This window comes from Oratosquilla oratoria, chromosome 24 (genome assembly GCF_046742065.1).
Source record: "Oratosquilla oratoria isolate Oo_2021 chromosome 24, ASM4674206v1, whole genome shotgun sequence".
NCBI classification, from domain to species: Eukaryota; Metazoa; Arthropoda; class Malacostraca; order Stomatopoda; family Squillidae; genus Oratosquilla; species Oratosquilla oratoria.
In genome coordinates, this window is record NC_134800.1 from 44276845 (window position 1) to 44286844 (window position 10000).

Consider the following 10000-nt stretch of genomic DNA (forward strand, 5'->3'; position numbering starts at 1 on the left):
AGAAACAGAGGAAGTCGAAGGAAGAAGGCAACCCCAAGAAGGACAACAAAAAGATCAACAAGAAATAGAACAAGAGGAAGAAGACAACCTCAAGAGGAAGAGGAAGAAAGCGTGGACCATTCTCTCGTGCAGCTGACAGGCGGATTATTGTCTGACTGTTGAGGAGGTGGAGGTGGTGGAGGAGGTGGTGGAGAAGAGAAATGGAGACGAAGAGAGAGAGAGAGAGAGAACGCCTGAGCCTTTCCCATCTGTTATCACCTTCGACGACGACGACATCAACAACAAAATAACCAACAACAACAAAACAATAACATCATCCATATCAACAACATCAATATCAACAAAAACAACAACAGACAGCAACGAAAACAACAAGAGCAACAAAACAATAACGTAATCGATATCAACAACATCAATATCAACAAAAACAACAACAGGCAGCAACAAAATAACCAACAACAACGGTAACAAAACACTGGCATCATCACCAATAACAACAACATCAGTATCAGCAACATCAAAATCAAAATCAATATCAAGATCAATATCAGCAAAAACAATATCAGTAACATCAGCATCAAGATTAGCATCAAAAACATCAACAACAACAGAAGCATCAAGATCAGTATCAACAGCATCAGCAACATTAACATAACAGAATCAGCATCAACAACATTAACATCAACAACATCAACATAAAAAACATCAGCATTACAAACAACATCACCATCAACAACAACATCAGCATCAACAACATCAGCATCACCATAGCAAAATCATCGATAGCAGCATCAACAGCAACTTCAACAATATCATCAACATCAACAACATCAGCATCAACAACAACAACAACATCAGCATCAGCATCAACATCAGCAACAACAATATCATCAGCATCAACAACAACAACATCAGCATAGCAAAATCATCAGCATCATCCGTGTGTCGCGTCCCTCCGTGCCGTTTCCCACTCGATGCAATTCCTCTTGATGCGCGACCTCAGCCACGTCACTCAAGCAGCTGGATTACAAATCCTCTCGTGCAGCTGACAGGCGGATTATCGTCTGACTGTTGAATTCCCCTCCGCGCATCTGTCCTCGGGAGGCTGCTGCATCAGTTAGACACAGCTGCATAACCCCCCACCCCCTGACCTGGAACCAGGTCACTGTGGACAGGGAGCAACGGAGAGTAGGACACCACGCCAACCTTGATGTAGTTAGGGATTTTAGCGACACCTCTATGGATCAGAGGCACATATCCTTTATTTCATTTCGTTGCATTTCTACTATTTTATTTTATCTTACATTTTTATCATTTTTCTACCGCAGTCATAAACATATTAAAGATGCCGCTTTGTGTATTTCATTAGGTCTTCGTCAAGTTATTAAAAGGAGAGTGAAAGGCTATCTCAGTTGCCTCTTTTAGCGGCTAAAGTAGACATGGGGGTCTTATTCAGGTGCCGCTAGGCGATTTTATTCAGATAAGGGAAACACCCGACAGAGCTTTTCCTCCCAGCTGAATAAATAACTTGGCGGCAGTCAGGATAAAATTGATTGGTTTACCGAAGTTAACCATTGCAGTCAAAAGCTTTAAAGCGTGTGTGTGTGTCTATGTACGTATGTGTGTGTATGTACGTATTTGTGCGTATGTATGTACATAGTGTGTGTGTATGTGTGTTCAACTAGTGTTCTTGTTGCAAGATTAAATTAGCTTAAAGCCTTTTACACTTTCGTTCATACTGTGTGTGTATGTGTGTGTGTGTCTGTACACGTTTGTACACGTGCATACGTCCTTACGTGCGCATGTACACGTGTGTGCTTCCTCCAAGTATCCTTGTGCACACTTGTGTGACAACAGCCACCCTTGAACTCTCTTGTGTTCTCATCCTTATAAAAAGGGACGTCCAAATGAGCCGAAGAAGAACAAGTGGTGTGTGTGTGTGTGTGTGTGTGTGTGTGTGTGTGTGTGTGTGTGTGTGTGTGTGTTTATGTTTCACCATCATGGTCTTTGGATCACGTGTTGGACTCGTGATCGACAGCTATTTCCCTCCCGGAAGAGAGCTCAGAGCTCATATGTAACCGATCTATGGGTAATGTTGTGACCTTACACACACACACACCCAACTCTCCGCCCACGAGAGTTGGAGGAACGACCCGCAGTGCAGCGATACTAAATTATTTCAGCCCTGGGCAGGATTCGAACCCGGACCGCCGTAGTGGCTGCCAGGAACTCTTATAATAATAATAATAATAATAATAGGTTTATTGAGATAGCAGTGATACACTGACAATAATACAATTGAGTACTTTTATGAGTAATATGGTAATTATAAGAGTGATATGCTTAGTCTAAAATTTATAATGAGTTTATTGTGCGGACAATGGATGGAATAGCACTGTTCTTGTATCGGTCAGTCCTCGGTGCTCTAATGGGTTTGATTTTGTTAGAATGCCGAGTTGCATGGCGGGTGGTTGTGGTGTCAGGTGGGAGGAAGTGACGGTGACGTGGGTGGAGCATTAGGTCCTGTCCAAACTTATTCAGTGCCTCACTGTGTTTGTCGGACAATCTTGGCAGGCTGAGGGTGGTGAGGGCGTGTTCGTATCCCTCATACTGACTACCCAAGATAATTCTGCACGCTCTTCTTTGTACTTTCTCTAATTTGCTCCTCTGTGTGATGTTGAGTGATGATGACCAGGCTGGGGAGGCGTACATGAGGGTGGGGAGTCCGAAGGTGGTGTAGACTCCCTTTAGATCTGGTGATGGGGTACCATTGCAGCCACGAGTCGTGTGTGTGTGTATGTGTGTGCGTGCGATGAAGCTGTTTTTGTTTATTCTCGTGTAAATCCAAAGTGCCTACAAGGATTAGAGTACTGAAATCTTGTCTCCCTTGAGCCTATGGCCCCTACTCCTCCTTATCCACGTGCTCATTAACCTACGGATGTATAAACGCGCCTTACGTGTCAGTGACCTTGAGAGATAGAAAGAAAACGGAAGAGAAACAAAAGTGAGAAAGGTGTAAGGAAAGAGTGGTCCCCAGTTACTCGTTACCCATTACCCATTACCCAATTTGTCCTGAATTATGAATCACAGTAAGATTAATTACTCGTAAAGCATTTTTGTATACACACGCCAAGGTTCAATAAATGCAACTTTAAGAAAATTTATGTATATAGAAATGAATGCCACAATCATGAAAATAACCTTACTCTTCATTCTCCTCCTCCTCATCATCATCATCATCTTCCTCCTACTCCTCCTCTTCTTCTTCCTCCTCCTCTTCCTCATTCATCATCATCATTATCCTCTTCCTACTCCTCCTCCTCCTCCTCTTTATTCTTCTTTTCCTCCTCCACTTTTTCTCCCTCTTCCCCTCCTCCTAATCCTTCGTAATGACTTAGGGAACTTGACGAGTGAAGCAAAAGTTTGTGTGTACTTGCGATATATAGAGTACCGATGTGTGTGTACGTATACATGTACGTATTTGCGTATGTGTGCATGTGCGAACAATGAACATGTGTGTACATGTGTATATAGATGTGCACAGTATATATGTTTGTGTGGGTGTACGTGTGCATGAATGTATATGTGTATATAGTTACAGAAGATGTGTGTGCGTGTGTGTACACACACACACACACACACACACACATATATATATATATATATATATATATATATATATATATATGTGTGTGTGTGTGTGTGTGTGTGTGTGCGTGTGTGCACACACACACACACACACACACACACATATATATATAGATATATATATATATATATATATATATATATATATATATATATATATATATATATATATAAGTATGTACAGTAGGTTTTTGTCCTTGTATGTTCGTCCATACTTATGTACACATATATGTGCGCATGCACGTGTATATGCATCTATGTCTGTATGTATGTACGCATGCATGTATGTATGTACGCATGCATGTATGTACGTATGTATATATGTGTGTGCAACTGTTTGTATGTATATGTATGTATGTCGCTGTGTGTGTCTGTATCTATATACAGTATATGTATGTGTGTGCGTTTGTATGTATATGTTTATGTATATGTATATGTTTATATATATATATATATATATATGTGTGTGTGTGTGTGTGTGTGTGTGTGTGTGTGTATGTATGTGTGTGCGTTTGTATGTATGTGTGTGCGTTTGTTTGTATGTATACATATGTATGTATATATTTACGCATATGCTATAGCACTCATAGACATGACGTAGTTATACATCAGAAAAGTAGTGCTCTAACCAAAGGAGAATGCAAAGCGAGCGCTGTCTGATTGATCGGCTGTCTCATGGTTGATTCCACTTCTCTCTCCGAGTACTGATATTAAAATCTCGAGGCAACTCCGGGCCGAACATATATTCCAGTTCTGAACATCTTACTGCCCCACTGATTGCACTTCCATGTTCAATAGGAAGTGTCTCGATTTGTTCTAACACGTGTACAGGGTCAGTGAATGTATAGGTCATAGTATGTGTGTGTACGTGTGTGTGTATGTGTGTACGTGTGTACGCGTGGCCATAACCCAAAACAGTCACCACCAGAACAAGGCACTTGGTCAGGCGGAAGCTTAAGGTCGGTAATCTGTATACTTCAAGCCCAACTTTGATACTTAAGACCTTCCAAGCCACGTGAGTATAAGAATGGGGGAAGTGTGTGTGGGGGGGGGGAGTGGAGATGGGGGGAGTGGGGGGATGGTTCTTCCCCCCGACTGAATAAAAGCACACAGAATCAAGGTTACGAAGCCTTTGAATTCGATTTTATTTGAAAAAAATTATTTCCTCCCGAGTTCCTCGATCAAAAAATATCTTTCACCAGCGGATGCCATTATGAATGTCCTCCTCCTCCTCTTCCTCTTTCTCTTCCTCCTTCTACTTCTCCTCCTCCTGCCACTCATCATCATTTTCCTTCTCCTCCTCTCTCTCCTTCTATTTCTCCTCCCCCTCTTCCTTCTCTTTTCCTCCTCCTCTCTTCCTTCTCTTCCTCGTTCTCCTCCTCTTCCTCTCTATCATCCTTCTCTTCCTCCTCCTCCTCCTTCTCCTTCTCTTCCTCCTTCTCCTACTAATCCTCCTCTTCCTCCTTCTCCTCCTTCTCCTCCTCTCCCTCCCTCTCCTTCTCCTCCCTCTCCTCCTCCCCTTCTGCTTCCCCTTTTTCTCCTCCTGCCATTCTTCCTCCTCTTCCACCTCCTCCTCCTTTAACTCCTCTCCATTTCGTCTTCTTTGACCTAAGATGAATCAGATCACATGACACCATACACCAAGAGACGCTTAGCGTTTTTTTATTTTCATGACCAGAACAAGAAAAAATAAATAGGTAATACGCGAATAAATAAAAAGCCACATAATGGGAAAAAAAATAGACATTAATAAATAAGTAAAATATATTGAGATAGAATAAAACAAAATAAAAATCTGTCGGGGATTGTTGCAATCGAAAAAAAATAGACAATGGATAATGGAACGTCTAGAAAAATGACGTCTGAGATAGAGTCCATTCATAAACAGATCCCACGGATTACAATGGACTACGAAGAAAACAAGCTACGAAAGGAGAGAGAGAGAGAGAGAGAGAAGGGGGGAAGGAGAAGGAAGGAGGAAAGAGAAGAGGAGAGAAGGGGAGAGGAGGAGATGGAAGGGAAGGGGAAAGAAAGAGTAGGAAGGGAGAGAGAAAGAAATATAGATGAAAAGATAGAGAGAAGGAGAAAGTTATATATATGTATATATGGAGAGATAGAAAAAGTGATAGGGAGAAGGAGAGAGGAGAGAAAGGTAGATATATAGATGGAGAGAGAGATATGGAGAAGGAGAGAAAGATATATAGATGGGGAGAGAGAGAAGGAGAGAGAGGGTGAGAAGGAAAACGAACCTCCACTCGTCACATGTCTCCGACACGCATTCCGACACGTGCCGCCTCTGTGTCACAGGTCCCCAGCCTTTGAGCCACCAGATGGTGTCACACGGGTCGCTACGACACCTGACACACGGGATACAGAAACAGAGGTCTGTGTCAGATGAACTGCGAACACACTCTCTCTCTCTCTCTCTCTCTCTCTCTCACATCACATACATTTCTCGCTACACCAAGAGGCTTCTTCCACTTTATGTTGGGGGTAGCCAGCCAAAGCATGCACACATCCTTCACCCATCCAATACCCGTTTTCTTTATCCAGATCCGTCTGGGTCATCCCCGTCTCCCTCCCACTGCCTGGGTCAGAAGCAATGCAGCAACACACACACACACACGCATACACTCACACACACACACACACAATCTGTGTGCCTCGGGTCGTTACTCTGACTCTCGTGGGCGGAGTTGGGGGTGTGTGTGTGTGCAAGGTCATAGCATTACCCATAGATCGGACCTACGAGCTCTGAGCTCTCTTCCAGGAGGGAAATAGCTGTCGATCACGAGTCCAACACGTGATCCACAGACCAAGTGAATACACACACACACACACACACACACACACAAGGAACAACAACCATAATGGTTGTCAATTTAGTAGAAAGATCGCACAAGAAAAAGTATATGAAATATGTAAAAATATGTGAAATATGTATAAATGAATAAAGAAAATATATATAAGAAATGTATAAAAAAAACTTTCTCGTCTCACATTACAAGAAAAAGAGAGAGAACGAGAGAACATAAAGAAGGAGGTTGAAAGATACCATAAGGCCTACACTAGGTAGTTCCATGTCCATTACCACCTGTAATCCCCATCCATAAAGTTGTCTAACCGTTTCTTAAAACAACAGATACTTTCAGCCCTCACTACGTGATAACTAAGTCTATTCCATTCATTGACCACCCTATTAGTAAACCAGTTCTTGCCTATTTCCTTCTTAAATCTAAATTTGTCCAATTTAAATCCATTGCTGCGAGTCCTGCCTTGTTGCCTTAATATGATGACCTTGTTTGCGTCACCCTTGTTAAAGCCTTTGATCCACTTGAACACCTCTATTAGATCACCCCGCACTCTGCGTCTTTCCAGAGAGTGTAAGTTAAGGTGCCTAAGCCTCTCTTTGTAAGGTAAATTTCTGAGCCCATGTATCATTTTGGTCATTCTCCTCTGCACTGATTCTAGTGAATTGATGTCCATTCTATAGGACGGAGACCAAAAATGTACTGTATAGTCAAGGATGGGTTTAACTAACGCTAGAGTTTGGTAATTACCTCTGCACTTCTTTTCGTAACCGTCCTAGCAATGAAACCTAATGCTCTGTTTGCTTTACCCCTGGCGCTAATGCACTGTACTGATTCTAGTGAATTGATGTCCATTCGATAAGATGGAGACCAAAACTGTACCGCATAGTCAAGAATGGATCTAACGTTAGATAGAGTCTGGTAATTACCTCTGCACTTCTTTTCGTAGCCGTCCTAGCAATGAAACCTAATGATCTGTTTTATTCCTGGCGTTAATGCAGTGTTTCCTGGCTTTAAGGTCAAGACTCACAAGAACTCCCAAGTCTCTCTTGAACTCGGGTTTTCTCTGAAAACGTGTTATCTAAGCTGTATCTATTTTCGGGGTTGTGTAGCCCTACGTTTAACACGCTACACTTTGAGATACTCGTATTGAAGTCCATTTGCCATTTCACCGACCATGTGAACAATTTGTTAAAATCTTCCTGCACAATTTCGGCATCTTATCCTGACTTAATTGGGCGTCCTATCTTAGTGTCATCCGCAGGCTTACTAACATCACTATTAATCCTTCCAAATGAGAGAGAGAGAGAGAGAGAGAAGAAGAGAGAGAAAGAGAGAGATGATATTATTGCTATGTTCAGAATAATGAAAAAGGGGACCAAATTGACAGGAAAGATTTCTTTCTCTGAGGTGGAAACATGACCCGCCATAAAAAAATAAAATAAATAAATAAAAACCAAGGTGACTGAAGGTTATCGAGAAACACAGCTTTGCCTGCAGATTACACACACACACACACACACACACACACACACACACACACACACACACACATATATATATATATATATATGTATATATATACATTATATATATATATATATATATACTGTATATTTACATGAATATATCTATATACATTTATGAATATATATATATATATATATATATATATATATATATATATATATATAAGAACATAAGAACATAAGAAATAAAGGAGACTGCAAAAGACCATAAGGCCTACACTAGGCAGCTCCGTATCCATCACCACCTGTCGTCCCCATCCATAAAGTTGTCTAATCGTTTTTTAAAACAACTGATAGTTTCAGCGCTTACTATATATATATATACATATATATATATATATATATTTATATATATTTATATATATATATATACAGTATATATATATATATATATATATATATATATATATATATATATATACACCTTAATACATCAATAAATTTTCAGCAAAGTTTGACAAATGGGAACAAATGATACCCCCATTTGCATTTCTTCCCATATTACAATTAGGTAAATGCAGTTAGGTAATGCATATTCTCTCTCTCTCTCTCTGTCTTATATATATATATATATATATATATATATATATATATATATATATATATACACACACACCTGTCCATCTGTTTCCTGTCGCTATTTTCTTGATTTCAAATATTATTGAGTCTCATTGCATAGTGACCCAAAGATACTAGAATCATTCGAAAAATCTCAACAAGTTTTGTGCATAAATGCTGAGATAAGTCTTCTTATATACAATATTCTTTCAGGCTTCTGTCTGACCCGTCAGAGCCCCGTCGTTGAAGAGTTAGCGAAGTCTAAACTTCGTTGTTTTTCCACGCGTTACTCTGATACCTAAAAGTTCCCTATTTCCACTTCAGAACTTAAGAGTTTTGTGTTTACAAACTTGAAAAATTTAACCTTGAATAAAATCGTGTGACAACAGATGAAATAGATACACAAGGTGACGCCACTCTCAAATACGTTAAAAATTAATCGATAGTTTTTTCACCTTTGTCGTTGCGAGAGGCCAGTGACGTCATCAATGTCGTCTGTTTTTTTCTATCGTTCAGACTCGGCCGACCATACGCAGTTCCTCCTAACTTATTTTTTCTTTTTTCTTTCAATTCATTGTGGAGTACCTCGACGTACGGTGACTATATTTCACTCTTGTCTATTCTAGCACCATCTAGGTATTTTTTTCATTTTGAGAAAACTACGTAGGCATGATGATGTCCCCAGTCTAAAAACACTATCACATTGGCCAATTTTTCCTCCAACTTCTGATTCATCGTTGGTCACGCCCACCTCCAGAACTTTTTCCTCCGTAAAACCACGATGGGAAAATATTCTATTTTCTCAACAATTCACATAGAATGTCGTTTGATGTGCTGAAGAAAAATTATTTTCCTCCAGCACATCAGATTCCTTCCCGAAAGCTGCGGGCTGCAAATCTGCTCCAACAGTCGGAGGAAAAATAGTCCCGTGTGACAACGCCTTTATGTTAGTTTTATATATCTTTGATGTCTGGACTCGTGTCATAGAGTCATTAGAGGATAACAAACTTGTTAGCGTTTGTCTCACCTATTATCAGCCGTTGTTTCCAATCTTAATCTATTAATTAGTCTCAACAAAGAAGAGTCGTTTCTCTTGTGAACATGTCAATAAGGCAGTCCAGGAAATCTAAATGCCCTCAGACAAAACGTCACATGGACAAAGCATGAATAGAGAACAGCAGCTAAGAGTAATCCCATATTTGTTACGGAAAATTGATACAACTCTGGACGAAAAATAATGAAACACGGTAGCGTTTGCAGAAAGGATTGTCTGAACAAAAGGAGGAGATCAAAATGCAGCTTGCAAAGGACACTAGTTCCGGGGTTATGAGTCGGCTCAAAAGGAGCTTTTGTTCCCCGAAATGAGCATAAAATCTCAACGCTGGGGAAGAATAACGTTCTCTCATCGTCACAGGGTGATTGTGTTTGGTGACCTCATCACTGCACCCAGTCTTT